The 16,321-nt window shown below is 41.6% G+C and overlaps 1 long non-coding RNA gene across 1 annotated transcript in view; it reads right to left on the bottom strand.

Moving 5' to 3' along the window:
* Nucleotides 1-4,277, bottom strand: part of LOC144377265 (uncharacterized) — a 50,957-nt gene extending 46,680 nt beyond the window's left edge. The window contains exon 1 of the long non-coding RNA XR_013438082.1: nucleotides 4,076-4,277. This is a non-coding gene — a long non-coding RNA (uncharacterized LOC144377265). The remainder of the gene's footprint in view (nucleotides 1-4,075) is intronic.
* Between the last annotated feature and the right edge of the window lie 12,044 nt (nucleotides 4,278-16,321).

Raw genomic sequence — 16,321 nt, 5'->3', positions numbered from 1 at the left:
TGTTGAACCCAGGTATACTCTGCTACTGAGTTATATCCCCACCCCTTTTTATTTTGAGTCTAAATTGCCCAGGCTGGCCTTAAACTTGGGATCCTCCTGCCTCAGCCTCCCAAGTAGCTGAGATTAACTGTGTGGGCCACCATGCCCATTGCTTATTCTCTTTTAAAAATTTAAAATATAACTTTTATTATTTAAAACGTACCACTGAGCTACATTCTCAGTTACTTTTTATAAAGCCAATACTCGTGTAACCACCAAGAAACAGAAAAATACCAACACCTCAGAAGCCTTCTGTGCACGTGACTTTTAGAAGGGAGAAAATGTCTCTACCAGAAGTCCAAGGCTCACTTCCCCCAGAGTTTCATCCACCTGAATCCTGTCCCAAGCTCAGATGAAACCAGTTATGACCAGAGGAAAGTCCCAAGCTAAAGAAAGACTCAATTACTACTCAGAGGGAAGGACATTGATTCATTGTCCTTGGAGCAGGGGGTGGGGCCACTTTCCCTGAGACACAGGGCTGCAAAGGAGGATGAGAAACTTCAGAGCTCTATTAGGGGAGGGTGTGGGAAGAAGGAAAGCTGTGCAGCAACCAGCAATGCTCACTTCAGGGAGACAGCATGTATTACTTTAAGACTGTGCACTGCACACTGGGGTTATTGGTTAACAGACATGAGCAAAGTCAGTGATGATACAATACCATAGGGCTGTGAGCCCAGTGGTTCTCATGAAGGAGGGAATAGTCAGGAGCTCTTGGGCAACTCCTAAGGCTTTCCCCACCTAGCCAATAGATTCCGGGATACTCAAAGTACACAGACTGGACTGAGGCTGGAGAACTCCAAGTTCAAGGCCAACCTCAGCAACTTAGCAAGACCCTGTCTCAAAATAAAAAACAAAAAAGTCTGGGGATGTGGTTCAGGGGTTAAGTGCCCTGGGCTAAATCTCCAGTACTCTCCCCCTCCCCAAAAAACAGATCCTACTACCTCTCAAAATACTCTCCTTTTTCCACAAAGGATTGATTTCCATCCCTGTTCTGTTTTTTTTTTTTTTTTTAAAGAGAGAGTGAGAGAGAGAGGGAGACAGAGAGAGAGAGAGAGAATTTTTTAACATTTATTTATTTTTTCTTAGTTCTCGGGGGACACAACATTTTCGTTTGTATGTGGTGCTGAGGATCGAACCCGGCCGCACACACGCTAGGCGAGCGCGCTACCGCTTGAGCCACATCCCCAGCCCCATCCCTGTTCTGTTGATCTGGACACAGTGTTGCTTGCAGCTGGTCCATACTACTTACTGTTTTAGTGTTTTTTTAAATCTTACGACATTATTTCTTGATGTTTCTATGCATTTCATGTCATTTAAAATTTTTAAACACACACCAATGACAACTAAAACATGCTGAAAAGGAGAAATAATCACAGTGCTATCAGTACCCCAAAGGAACAGTTTGCACCTGCACTTTCTGTGTTCCGCGGTCCTTTGGTCTGTCCATTTCATTTTTGCATACTGGCAGTCATCATTTCTGAATTTCGTACAACATCATTTCTGAATGAATATTATGTTGTTATCCAGAAATCCATGGGGACAACATTTTTCCCATCTTGTTCACTATCATCGTCCTCAGCACAGATAACAAAGTTTGTTCAGTAAGCATTGACTGAATAAAAATTGTTATATGTTCTAATTAACATATATACCCATACACATAATATTATTTTTAGTGGATGTGCATTAACTTACTTCACTTTTCTCTAATTATTGGATATTTCAGTTTCCAGTTATTTATATATCTATTTATTTTTTGGTACTTACTAGGGATTGAACTCAGGTGAGCCCTGACCACTGATCCACATCCCCAGTCCTATTTTGTATTTTATTTAAAGACAGGATCTCATTTTTTAAAAATTTTTTAATATTTATTTTTTAGTTCTCGGCGGACACAACATTTTTGTTTGTATGTGATGCTGAGGATCGAACCCGGGCCACACGCATGCCAGGCGAGTGTGCTACCACTTGAGTCACATCCCCAGCCCGACAGGATCTCATTGAGTTGCTTAGCACCTCACTGCTGCTGAGGCTGGCTTTGTACTTGCAATCCTCCTGTCTCAGCCTCCCAAGCTGCTGGGTTTATAGGAGTGTGCCACCTCGTCCAGCTCATTTATTTTTATCAATAATGTGTCTGTGCAAAGTTTTGTGCATACAGTTTTCTCTGCATTTAGACTACTTAAGATGGGTGCCCCATGTGTAAGGTCAGGCAAGGCGGCAACCAAAAGGAGGCAGATTCAAAAAGGCCGCTAAAAGAGGCTTTATTGAGATTCCACTCCCTGTGGGAACTCTATTAGACCATCAGAGTGGATAGAAATAGGGTCTGAGGGGCTTGACCTGACTGGAATTTTATGGGGCTTAGAGCAGGAAGGGAAGGGCTTGGGACAGGAAAAGGGGTTTTTAGAGTCCCTTGTCCCACTGGAGTTGGTGGGGGCGAGGGAGACTGGCTGAGATCCAAGATTGGCCTGGAGACCCTGCTGATTGACAGGCGGTTCCGTCTTTGGTGACTGATTGATGATTCTTTCACACCTGTGGGCTGCTTGGTGCTTTGTTCTTAAATCACCGCCATGGATCTACCTGACATCATGGTAAATTTATGAGGTCAAAAATGATTTACGTAGCTGTACTTTTTTTTTTTTTTTTTTTTTGTACCAGGGTTTGAAACCAGGAGTACTTAACCACTGAGTCACATCCCCAGCACTTTTTATTTTTTATTTTGAGATAGGGTCTCCCTCAGTTGCTTAGGGCCTTCCCATGTTGCTGAAACTGGCCTTGAATTTACAATCCTCCTGTCTCAGACTCCTAAATCGCTGTACATCACTGGGCCCTACTAGGTAGTTTTTCTTTTATGGGGAAAAAAAAATTTTTTTTTCAATGCTGGGGATGGAAACTGGAGCCTCATGCAACCAGAGTGCAATCTACCGCTGAGCCACATCCCCAGCCCTGAATGCTTTTTAAAATGGCTGGAGCAGTTTATAAAGGAAATAGCAATGTTCCATTTTCCCCACAGCCACACTTGCCCTGGGTCTTTTGTTTTAAAATTGTTGCTGTAGGTTTTAAAGGGAGAATTTTGTAATCATGTAGCACGTTTATGTAGCCTCAGTTCTGTGTCACAGGTATATGATGTCAAATAAGTACTCATTAAAATGTGAGCCCATTATTTTAGTCATGTTCCTAATATCTCCACATTACCCAATACATAATAACTGTGGGTGTAATTCAATTGTATCTCAAACTCTAATTTTTTAATTGGTCCATAAATGAAAATACCATTTGTAATTATTATAAAACTATTATATTATTGTTTATAACTTTTTGAGCATCAAAAAAAAAAACAAGCTAATTTTTACATTAGATACTATCAGTAATAATATCCTGGTTTTCTACAAAGGCATCATCCAATAACTACATTTCCTTCTGTATATTTATATCCATATTCTTTCCTAGTGGCAATGCATAGGCAATCCCAGCTCCAGAGAAACTGTGTGCTTCTATCCGAGTTTAAAGTTAGTATTATTCATCAGAGGCTTAACTAAAACTACAGTAATCTTTGGACTGTTAACAAATAACCAACCCAAAGTATTTCTTTATGAGCTCTTACCAAAGTCCAAATAATCAACACCACCGAACACAGTAAAGCAGGCAGCATGTCACTTTTTTGAACTGATATTTCATTTCTTCCTCCCACCCCCCTTTGTACTAGAAATTGAATTTAGAGACACTTAACCACTGAGCCACATCCCCAGACCTTTTTATTTTTTATTTTGAGACATATTCTTGCTAAATTGCTGAGGCTGTCTTTGAAGCTGTGATCCTCCTGCCTCAGTCTCTGGAGCCACAGGGTTTAGAGGCATGTGCCATTGTGCCTGGCTTGAATTGATATTTCAGAGAAGTTTGTCAAGCCTTTGACCATAAAAATGATAAACCTAGAGGTAGCCCCTGGCTCTGAACTATTGCACAGAGTTAAATTGAATGACTAACACATTCTGACAAAGTATAGTGGGGTACAAAGAGTGTTGAAGGGGATCAAACTCACCTTTAATCCAGTGGTTGCTGAGCATGGAAAAGGGACCATCATTGACTATTTCTTTCATCTTTCTTCTCAACACTGTGACTGGTAGCTACAGCAGAGAGGTTTACCTGCTCTATTTTTTCTGAGGCTCAGGAAAGTGGAACTGCAGCCCGCTGAGTTTCCGTAGAGGAGAGAGCAAGGATTTCCCCAATCCCCTAGAGCAGTTCCGCCCTCAGGCCCTGTGGATGAAGCTCAGAAAGAATCTTGGCTGACCTTTTTGTTATTGTTATTGTTGTGCTGGGGATCAAATCCAGGGCCTCAAGCAAATCAGGCAAAAGCTCTACCACTACCACTCTACCACTGAGCCACATCCCCAGCCCATTGGCTGATCTATTTCTGTTCTTTTTTCTTTTTGGTACTGAGGATTTAATCCAGGGGTGCTTTACCACTGAGTCACATCCCCAGTCCTTTTTATTTTTTATTTTGAGACAGGGTCTCACCAAGTTGCTTAGGACCTTGCTAAATTCCTGAGGCTGATCTCGAATTTGCAATCTTCCTGCCTCAGCCTCCCAAATTGCTGGGATTACAAGCATACACCACCACACCTGGTTGGATGGCCTATTTCTGAAAGACACAGCTGAACTAATTCAATCTTTAGGACAGTCCCCATTGAAACCTCCTCCATTCCATTAGGATGACTGCAGATGTCAGCCAGAGAAGCCCTGGGCAAATCTTCTAGTTCACCCCATACAGTTATTTTACTTCAGCCTCCCCACACTCCCCAGGCTAGGAATGAACCCAGGGCATGGTGCATGCTAGGCAAGCACTCTACCACTGAGCTACCCCCAGCCTTACTTTGGCTTTTAATTACATTTAAAACAGTATTGAGAAAGTGCAGGTTTGTCTTCACCACTGTCCCTTTACCCTCTTAAATCACCTCTCACCTTTCCAGTTAACCATTGTTGCCTAGTTGCTGGGTATCTTTCCATCTCTTTGTCTATTAATTTGAATATATACATGGGCGTATTCATTGCATAAATAGGTTCTAACCATATGTATTGTTCTGTAGCTTGCCTTTTTTTTCTTAGCAGTGTGTCTTGGATATTGTATATTGGACTATACAGATGAAATAAATATATACTTGTAACAGGGATTGAACTCAGGGGCACTTAACCTCTGAGCCACATCCCCAGCCCCTTTTTATATTTTGTTTAGAGTCAGGGTCTCGCTAAATTGCTGAGGCTGGCTTTGAACTTGAGATCCTCCTGCTTTAGCCTCCTGAGTAGCTGGGATATCAGGTGTGCTCCACTGCGCCTGGCTTGATGAAAAATCTTAACCCCAAATCAGGCAAAGTCAAGAAAGACATTCAAAAATTCAAACCTCATCCCCCAATTTTTATATAGAAAAAGTGTTCAGGCATACAAAATAGTGGGAAGACTAGAAGAGTGAACACCCAGGTACTCTTCATGTTATGGTTTAGATATGAGGTATTGTTACCATCTCAGGGTGCAGGGTTCAGCAAAGAATGGAAGAACAGGACACAGAGATAGAAAACAAGAAGTAGGTTTATTGCAAAAGCAACAGAGATAAGACTTCTCGGGACAGAAGGGGCCCCAGAGCTGGGAATCCCAAGGGAAAGTTTTGACCTATTATTATTTATTTTATTTTATTTATTTATTTTTGTAGTTGTAGATGGACAGCATACATTTATTTATTTATTTATTTATATGTGGTGCCGAGGATCTAACCCAGTGCCTCACACATGCTAGGCGAACGAGCACTCTGCCACTGAGTTACAGCCCCAGCCCTCTGGCCTGTTCTTTTTTATTTATTTATTTATTTATTTATTTATTTTAGCTTTAGGTGGACACAATATCTTTATTTTACTTTTATGTGGTGCTGAGGATCGAACCCAGTGCCTCTCGAATACCAGGCCAGCACGCTACTACTTGAGCCATATCCCCAGCCCTGGCCTATTCTTTTTATGGTCTCTGGAATTTCTTCCTTTCCGTATCTCCTTCCCCTGTCTATTATTGATTAGCACCCCCTCTGACAATGCGTCTGTTTTAGTTTTTCTATTGGATCCCCTGCTTAGGAGCACTGAGTATGGAAGTCTCTATCTGATTTCGTCCCCTGCTTGTGTCCAGGAGCACTTTTGTGAAGCAGGAAGTTGACCTCATCAGAAGACCCTCTCCATGCTCCTTTGTTCTGGCTCTGCTCCTGAGTTCCTCACTTGCCATCTTGCCCCAACTGCCTACGCCCTTCTACATCTCCCTCTGTTGCACCCAAAACGTCAGGTGTAAGACAATGCAGGAAAATTTAGAGATGAAATGACTGGGTTATGATATAACCTAATCAGTGCATTAAATCACCCGTATGGATTAACTGGATGCTAATATAGATGAGGAGTAGATGGAGGAGGTAGGTCACTAAGGGCATGCCTTTAGGGTTATATTTTGTCCCTGGTGAGTGGAACTCTCTGCTTTTGGTTTGCTGTGTTCTGAGCCACTTTCTTCCACTACACCCTTCTGCCATGATGTTCTGCCTCCTCTTGGGCCAGAGCAATGGAGTGGACCATCTAGAGACAGAATCCTCTGAAACCATGAGCCCCAAATAAACTTTTCCTCCTCCATGTTGTTCTTGTCAGATCTTTTGGTCACAATGACACAAGGCTATCTAAAAAACAAAGCTATCCGCATTTGACAATAGTTACCACTCTCATTGGCTATCATTTTAATATCTGCCAGAGTTCTATAGTTCTGAGACAAGAAGTAGACCAAAAGAACCAGGATTCATCAGTTCCCAAGGTATTGAAATACTTAGGAAGGAAAGATATTAACAAATCATAAGAGCTAAAGAAATGTAAAATCCACTCAAGCAATTGACCACAGGGGATGGTACATATTTCTATGAAGGAAGGAAAATTAGTAATCCAGAGATTACTAATGGCTAAATGCCCTGCCCCTTTGTAATGATGGAGGGAATGTAGGTATAAATAGGGTTTACTGAGTTTCACATGCATTTTTTCTTTTTTGGTATCTGTATAAACATTTAGAAGGCAAAACCTGCAATGTCATAGAATAATATAGGATAATAGAGATACTCTTTGGTGGGCAAAAAGAAGAATGACAGTTGTCTTCAAAATCTGATCATGCAATCATCTCAAATTTTTTCTCCGAAGTTCACTAAGAAAGTCATTGTCAGGGCTGGGGTATAGCTCAGTGTTAGTATCTGTTTAATATGTGTGAGGCCCTAAATTCAACCCCCAGCACAAAGAGAAAAGGAGGAGAAAAAAGGAAAGCGAAGGAGGGGAAAGGAAGTGATTGTCTGCCTAAAAGGTGGCATCTTTTTATCCAAAGGAAATTTTAGAATCAAATATGGGAATGGTGTATTACAAAGCAGTGAAATTGGCTGAAATACAGCTATATCCAACAACCTGAATAAATCCTAGGAATGCAATTTGCATGAGAAGAAAGGGTCACCAAAGACTATGCACAATGTGATTCAGTTTTCATCAAACTCAAAACAAGTGACTCTCTCTATACAATATATTATTTAGTAAAATATATGCTAGTTGGATCTTAAATGTTCCACAAAGGCCCAGGTATTAAAGGCTTTGTCCCCTGGGTGGTACTATTGGGAGTTAGTGGAAACTTTTAAGAAATGGGGAGGTTTTTTAGGTTATTGGGGTTGAGGCCTTGAGGGGAATTATGGGAAGTGCCTCCACCTTGCTTCCTGGCTGTGATGTAAGCAGTTTTGCTCTGCCACATGCCACAATATGCTACCTTACCCAAATTAATGGGGCTAACAGACCATGGACTGGAGTCTCTAAAATTATGAGCCTTTTCTCTTTGTAAGTTGATTATTTCAGGAATTTGTTATAGTGACAGAAAGCTGACTAGCACGATGTACATGTTTGGTAAGACTTTTTTTTTTTTTTAAGGCAAAATTTAGGGTAATATGATTGGAAATGAATGGAGAAGAGGGGTTTAGAATTTGGACAGCACATGGTGACTTCAAAACTGTTGGCAATGTTCTATCCATAAATCGTATGATGGGTTTATGGGCTCATTTTACTATACACTGTCAAAATCACATAGATGTTCTTTACATTTTATTGATTTATTTATTTATGGTGTTGGGGATTGAACCCAGGGCCTTGTGCATGCAAGGCAAGTACTCTACCAACTGAGCTATATCCCCAGCCCTACATTATTTTGTATGTGACAAATTCTATAACATTTTATAAATGACAAAAATTGCTAATTTTACAAAATAAGATAAAATACTTGCAAAAGATGGGTGTGGTGGTGCACGACTGTAATCCCTGTGGCTCAGGAGGCTGAGACAGGAGGATCACGAGTTCAAAGCCAACATCAGCAATTTAGCCAGGCGCTAAGCAACTCAGTGAGACTCTCTCTCTAATAAAATACAAAATAGGGTTAGGGATGTAGCTCAGTGGTCAAGTGCCCCTGAGTTCAATCCCCAATACCCCCCCAAAAACAAACAAACAAATACTTGCAAAGTTAAAATAAAAATAGGGAAAGAATTAAATTTTAGATTTATAACATTAACTGAGAATTAATTTGGGAACCAAAGCAAACCTCTTAATATTCCATACAGAAAAGTGCCCAGTAGCCAGGGGCAGTGAAATATGCTGTAATCCCAGCAACTTTGGAGGCTGAGGTAGAAGGATCTCAAGTTTGAAGCCAGCCTCAGCAACTTAGTGAGACCATGTCTGAAAATAAAAGATAAAATGGGCTGGGACATAGCTCAGTAGCGGAAAGCCCTTGGGTTCAACCCCCCATTATTGAAAGGAAAGAGAAAGGAAGGGAGGGAGGGAAGAAGAAAGGAAGGAAGGAAGGAAGGAAGGAAGGAAGGAAGACCACTCTGTAAAGGCAACAAAATACATTTAATATGACTTATGCATGTACTATTTTTATGGGCATTTAATTTCAAGTTTTTGCCATGTCAGACACAAAAGTATAAGCATTCTTAAATATACTTCTTTTCAAATACTTATTTATTTATTTATTTATTTTAACTTAGATACAAGGGATGGAGCTGCTGGGTCAAAGGGTGAGGAGACTGTGTGACTCAGGATCACACAGGCACTGGGTAACTAAGTCAAGAAGAGAAGCAAGGGTTTTTTCTGAGGCTCTGTGGTACCCCCAGTGTCAGCAAAGAAAACCCCAGTCCTGTCAAGGCAGTGACCCCTTTACACTGGGTCTGACTCTGCCAATTCTGTTCATCCAGCGCGCAGGTGAAGCATAGTATTGATTTCAGAACCTCAGGACACAGAACACAGGGCTCCCTGTCACCAGAGGCAGCAGAATAAGGCTTTGTCTCCCAGAAAAGCATACTGGCTTCCATGGAAATGCCCTGGTGCCGAGGCAGGAGGGAAGAAGCCCTGTTGAGCAAGGAGTCAGAACTCAGAGTTCTTGCTCCACTTTTCCTATACTGCCCCTCTGACCCATGGAGGCGTCTCATTTTATTTTTCCAAGCAGAATTTAAAATATTTGGTCTCCAGAGTAGAAATGTTTGTTAGTTACTGAAAATGCTGTTGTGCTGATGACAAGAAAACACAGACAAAGGAGCAAAGACAGCATGTACCCAGAAGGGAAAAAGTGGGTGAGAGAAACAAAGAAAATATCAGTTACCACCTAGGCCAGCCAGAGTCCCTTTCTTCCTACCTGAACACATGCACAACAAAATCCATTTTATTTCAGATTCAGAAAGAAATTAAATAGACGTGTGCGTGTGCATGTGCGTGTGCCACCCACCACATATACAAGCAACATTAAGTCCAGGACTGCAAAAGTCCCAAGCATGCTGTTTACCATCCCAAAGAGATAACTTGAAGGACTCAGCAGAGAGGTGCTGGGTATTTTACTACTTGCCCCCTCCTGGGCAAGGGGGCAGATTGGGATACAGAGGAGTATTGCACCTTGCCCACAAGCTGGAGGAACATATACAGGATAGGTTGCATGTGCACAGGTATTTTTCCAGTATATTCTTTTAGTTTACAATCAAGGTCACTCTGTTCAGATCCTCTCCTAAGAGCTGGAGATAAGGGAAGTGGCCAGCTTCCCCTCCCTACTTCATTCTTTTAGAGACCTTCTTATCTCACTGCAAGCATTCCTAGGCACAGACCAGTGTTTAACCCAACCAAAATCAACTCCATATACTAAAAGCAATGACATGTGAACAAATCATTTTAAAAAATTTCCGTAAATATTCACCATTTTAAGAATATAAAATTTCCCCCAATATCTATATCTTTTGGTAATGAAGATTTAACTCAGGGCGCTTTACCATTGAGCTACATCTATATTTTATTTTGAGAGAGAGTATTGCTAAGTTGCTGAGGCTGTTCTCAAACTTGCAATTCTCCTGCCTCAGCTTCAAGAGTTGCTGGTACTACAGCTGTGCACCATCGGGCCCAGCCTCTTCTAGTAGTCTTTATAAACTGGTAGTAGAATATTGAAGCTGGGTCAGATTCAGATTTGCCCTTTTGGGCAAAATTGTGTCACATGAAGAGCTGTGAATTTCTATCAAATGGTGCATAATGTCTGGTGATCTCCTTTTCTCTGACGTTAGTGGCCATGCCTTGATGATCATCACTTCCCTACATTTTTAAAAAAATGTATTTGTTTTAATTGTAAATGGACACAATACCTTTATTTTATTTATTTATATGTGGTGCTGAGGATTGAACCCAGGGCCTCACATGTGCTAGATGAGTGGTCTACCACTGAGCCACAACCCCAGATCAATTTCTCTCCAATTTTATTAAGGTTTTATTAAAAAAAATGGTATTCAAATTTCATTATTCCCTATTTATTAGCTGGAATAACTTCTTTAATGCTTGAATTCGGGACCCTCAAAAGACCACCAGAGACCGAGATCGATGTAAGCAGCAAAGAGGTGTTTATTGCGAGCTAGCTCGGTCCTCTGCGCACACACAGCAACTGGGGACGCTGAGAGGCCCCAAGCCCAGGGTTTGCAGCAGTTTTATACACTCTTTGGGGAAGGCAGGGACTTTACATACATCATAGCATCTCTTAGCAAATCATCACACACCGAGGGGAAAATCATAGAACAACTTTAAAACATGATTAGCACATTCACTGGTGGGAACAAGTTGGGTAAGGGTGATTGGCTAGTACAAGAGGGGGGATTCGTTTGAACTGATTGGTTTAGGCCATGAGGGGAGTACATGCTGAACTACATGGTTTCCCAACATGTTATCAACCACCATAAACTACTGGGAGGGTCATCTTGCATCCCAGGTGCAAGATTCTCGTGCTGATTGGTGGCTGCTAGGGGGTTGCTATGGATTCCCACCTAGCCTGACTCAGTCAGGGACACCTGGGGCAGCAGATCTCTCCTGTTATTTGTAGATAAACAACTCAGCAGGGTGGGAATGTGTCTAGCAGTGCTCTGTGGGTCTTTCCAAGGACAAAGGTCACGCCCCCTTCCTTGGACAGGCTTTGCTCTGAGGTAGGGGCTGGTTTTTCACTTCCTCATCAACAATTTAGTCATCCTGAGATTCACTTGTCTTATTCTGGTTCTCCCAGGAAGCAGAGCCTAGAGGCAAAAGCTTTTTTGGGGAGTGTGGTCCTAGGGAAAGAAGTGAGGGAGGGGGCAGCCTCAGGAGTAGACAGCTGCTATTATGGACACCTGATTGGTTGGCCCTTTGTGACCTTGAGAAAAGATATACAGAATGAGCATCAGGATAGTTCATTCTTGGGGGAGAGGGGAGAGGTCTTTGTCTAAGCTTGTATCTATCCTTTGGTCAAAGGTCAGATCATGAAACACTAACTTACTCACATTTCAGGGTGTTAGATACAGGCACCTAGATAGTTTATGGATCCCTATTCTCCACACTGTCATTAACTGAGGAACCCTAAGGTGGAAGGTTAGAGGTGAGGTTTTTTTAGGTTTGCTCCTGCATGAAGCTGGTCAGAGCCCACCCAGAGCTTCATCAGTGGCTGAAAGAAGAGAAGGTGAGGCTGAGAAAGTTTGAAAAGGTACCTGAGAAGGGTTAGATCCAACCCCAAAACACAGCGGAAATGTGCAATTCTTTTTTTTTAAATTTACCATTGTCAGCTTTCAAAATAACAAATGAGTTCTACTGAATTTCCAAAGTTGACCATCAGCAGTGATTTTTTAAAGCATTATTATGACCCACGAGTATATAGAAATTTCATGTCTCAATTTGTTGCAATTATTTTTCTTAATGATGCTTAAAGTTATCCCATTTTGGCCAGTAGGAGCTTCCACAAATTGGCTCAGGATTCCATTGGATGTTTACCTATTTGTTTCTGGTAACTTCTGTGCTTTCTGCATTGACAAAATATTCCTAACTAATTTTGGATACTTTTTGCCTTAGACTTTTTTTTTGAATTTTTTAATATTTATTTTTTAGTTATCGACGGACACAACATCTTTGTATGTGGTGCCGAGGATCGAACCTGGGCCGCACGCATGCCAGGCAAGCGCGCTACCGCTTGAGCCACATCCCCAGCCCTTGCCTTAGACTTAAAATCAACCATTTCTCTAAGGAGGACTAGCTCCTTTCATTTATTTATTTTTTTTGGGTGGTACTGGGGATTGAACTCAGGGCCATTCAATCACTGAGTTACATCCCCATCCCTCTTTTATATTTCATTTGAAGACAGGGTCTCACTGAGTTGCTTAGCAAGCAAGCTTAGTGAGTTTAGACTCACTGAGTTGCTTAGTTCCTCTTCCTTGATGAGGCTTCCTTTGAACTCAGGATCCTCCTGTCTCAATCTCTCCAATTTCTGGGATTACAAATGTGTGCCTCCCGCCCCACTGGACTAGCTCCTTTTTAGGAAAGACTGTCTTTTGAGAGCCAATCAGGATCTAAGACTGCCTATTCAATCAGATAGTCATTATCTGATGGTGTTTTCATTGGGTAGAACTTGAACTTTTTTTTTTTTTTGTAGTGAGGATTGAACCAAGGGCCATTTTACAATGGAGCTACATCTCCAGATTTTTTTTTTTTTTTTTTTAATTTTGATGCAGGGTCTCACTAAGTTGCTGAGGGGCTTGCTAAGTGGATAAGGCTGACCTTGAATTTGTAATCCTCCTGCCTCAATCCTTCTGAGTAGTTGGGATTGTAGGTGTGTATCAACATGTCCTGCTAAAAATTTACTTTTCTTAATGCTCTTCATCATTAGGGATATCCCTAAGGAATATAGAATCAAATAAGGGAAATAATTTCCTTTTATGTGAGTAAGCCACTAACTTGATACTTAGATTTATTTACTACATTTCATTTTGGGGTGGGGAATACTGGGTTTGGAACCCAGGGGTGCTCTACCTTTCAGCTACATCCCCAGCCCTTTACTTTTATTTATTTATTTATTTGGAGGCAAGATCTCACTGAATTGCTGAGGCTGGCCTTAAAGTTGCCTAGCCTATTGAGCTGCTGGGATTATAGGCATTTGCGATTGTGCCTGGCTGGCATTTTGCCTTCTTTGATTATTTAAAATCTGATTTCATTTTGTTTCATAATTAGGTAAAGCATTTATATCACTCCAAAGTCAAATTTCTAACCAAGGTTTATTTAGAGAAATCTAGCTCCTGCCCTGTCCCTTCTGTTACCGCTGTTTACTGCTTCCCCAAATGCTGAAGTATAACACCAGAGAAGCAAGTGTAGAGTGGAAAGTTGAAACTTTATTAAAGGACAGCAGAAAGTCTTCTCCTTGGAGGAAGAAGGGGACCCACAAGGCAGAATCCATGGAAGGGCGAGGCCTTCCCTCTTTTATAGCTAAGGTCTTCTTTTTAGCTTTCACACATTCATGTGTTTTGTTTCCCTTTATCTGCAGTGATAGAATGCAGGTGGGAAGGCCCCCAAAGTGGGAGAAAGGTGGGAGATGGGTGGGTTGGAGGAGTAATCTGGGCAGGAAGGGCCTGGGGTGGCTTTTTATTAGCACTTCCCTGTTTGCTGGGAGCTGTTTCATTAGCAGTTCCTTAGGATGGGTTCTGGGCCTTGGGGACATTAACATTTCAATTTCTCCAAATGCTGATTTGGTTTCCTGGACTCCATTCTCTATAATGGCCTCCATTTTCTTTATTTTACTGATATTAGACCCAATTTACCTAACTACACTAACTACCTATCTTTAAATCTGGCTTCACTTCCATCTTGTTCCCTCCCTTATAGGTTAACCATTTTATTTAATAATTCATCTTTCCATTAAAAAATAAGCAAATACATATATGTGTGTTCTTCCTTTCTAAGGTAAATTATAGTGGCATCCTGCGTACTTTTCTTTCTTTCCTTCTCTCTTTTTTATACTAGGGGATTGAATCCAGGGGTATTTTACCACTGAGCTATATTCCAGTCCTTTCTATTGCTTATTTGATATGGGGTCTTGCTAAAATGCTGAGGTTGGCCTTGAACTTTCAATTCTCCTGCCTCAGCCTCCAAAGTGTCTGGGATTGTGCCTGTCTACTATATAAACTTTAATTTGTCTTGCTAACATTTTCTTTTAATAATAAATTACTATTCATCTTTCTTAAAATCATACTATCCTTTTAGCTTAATCTTCTCACCACATAGCTTGACAAGTATCCCCAGAAGGCAAAACTAAGTGAATTTGAGTTTTATAACAAGTACTATTATTTATTCCATTACTTTCCTGCAAAGGTTTGTATGGAGGGGTGGCACTTGTGGAGGCTGAGACAGAAGGAAAGCAAGTTCGAGGCCAGCCTCTCTGTTCATTAAAAATAATAATAATAATAATTAAAAAAATAAAAAGATTTGGCCAGGTGCAGTGGCACACGTCTGTAATTCCTGTGGCTCAGGAGGCTGAAACAGGAGAATCCCAAATTCAAAGCCAGCCTCAGCAAGGGGGTAGCTCTAAGCACTCTAAGCAACTCAGCAAGGCCCTATCTCTAAATAAAATGCAAAATAGGACTGGGGATGTGGCTCAGTAAGGGTACCTCTGAATTCAATCCCTTGTACCTTAATAAATAAATAAAATGAAAAGGTCTGGTCTGGTAAATTCAGTAATAGGACGCCCCTGGGTTTAATCCCCAGCACACACACACACACAAAAAAAAAAAAAGAAAAAAAAGAAAAAAGAAAGAAAAAAGAAAGAAAGAAAAAGAAAAAAAAGAAAGAAAGAAAAAGGAAAAAAAGTTTAGAGGAGAAAGCACTTTTGTCTTAAATGAATGATGGCATTGTTCACAGGATTTTTCATTAAAATGAATTACATTCAACATAAAATTTACTATTTTAACCATTTTTAAGTATACAATTCAATGCCATTAAGTGAATTCACATTGTGCAACTATCCCCACTGTCCATCCATCTCCAGAACTTTTTCATCATACCAAATTGAAACTCTGTAGCTATTAAACAATAACTGTCCGTTATCTTTCCAGGCTTTTTAACAAGACCATGACAAATGTAAGAAAGGAGCACCTGCTTCCAGGTGCAGCCTTGGGCACTGGGAGGATTCTGCCTTCCCAGCCTAACACGGATTCTCAAAGTGACTAAGCAGGCTTTTTCAGTTAATGCTCCCGCCCTCACCTATTGTCCCTTGGGAGGAACCGGTATTTCCGGATTGGAGCCTCAAACTCCGAGATCCTGGTTAAGGGCGAGGTTTGTGGGGGAGGGGAATGGAAACTGATCATTAAAAAAAAGTTAACTTTTCATTAAAATCAACGGACTGTTTCCCTTCTTCCCTTAATAGAACAACGACCCCACAGCCACCCAACACACATCCACAATACCCTACCACCCTTCCTCCTGTTCTTCGAAGGGTGGCTGAGCTGCCCTCTTCCTTGCTCACACCCCAGGAGAGGCTCAAGAAGCAAACCTGGGCACGAATAAAGAAGCCCACGAAGGCCTCTTGGACTTGTGGCTGGAGGAAGCTCAGCCAACTCTGCCGAGAAGGGAAGCGGCGGCAGGGGAATGGCACAGGGGCTCCGGTGACAAGGCCGCCTTCACGGCCGCCACTCCTGCCCCACCGCTGGGTGGCGTGGGTGAGGGCTCCCTCTTTGCCCTTCCCGCAAGAAATCGCGTCGTTTTTTCCGGGTCTCTGAGCCCGGCAACTTTTCTGATCTCTAGGGAGCAGGTGACAGCCGCCGACCACTTGCGGCTCCTGGGCCTTGGCTCTCGTACTCGCCACCGCCCAACTCCCTTTCCCCCCAATCTGGATTTTTTTTTTTTCTCTTCTTTCTCCCAAACCTCCAAACAGGAAATAGCTTGAGTCACAATAATACACAGGA

The sequence above is a fragment of the Ictidomys tridecemlineatus genome, chromosome 4 (assembly GCF_052094955.1).
Source record: "Ictidomys tridecemlineatus isolate mIctTri1 chromosome 4, mIctTri1.hap1, whole genome shotgun sequence".
Classification (NCBI taxonomy): domain Eukaryota; kingdom Metazoa; phylum Chordata; class Mammalia; order Rodentia; family Sciuridae; genus Ictidomys; species Ictidomys tridecemlineatus.
Note: the sequence above shows the minus strand (reverse complement) of the source record. Positions and strands in the feature narration are given on the sequence as shown.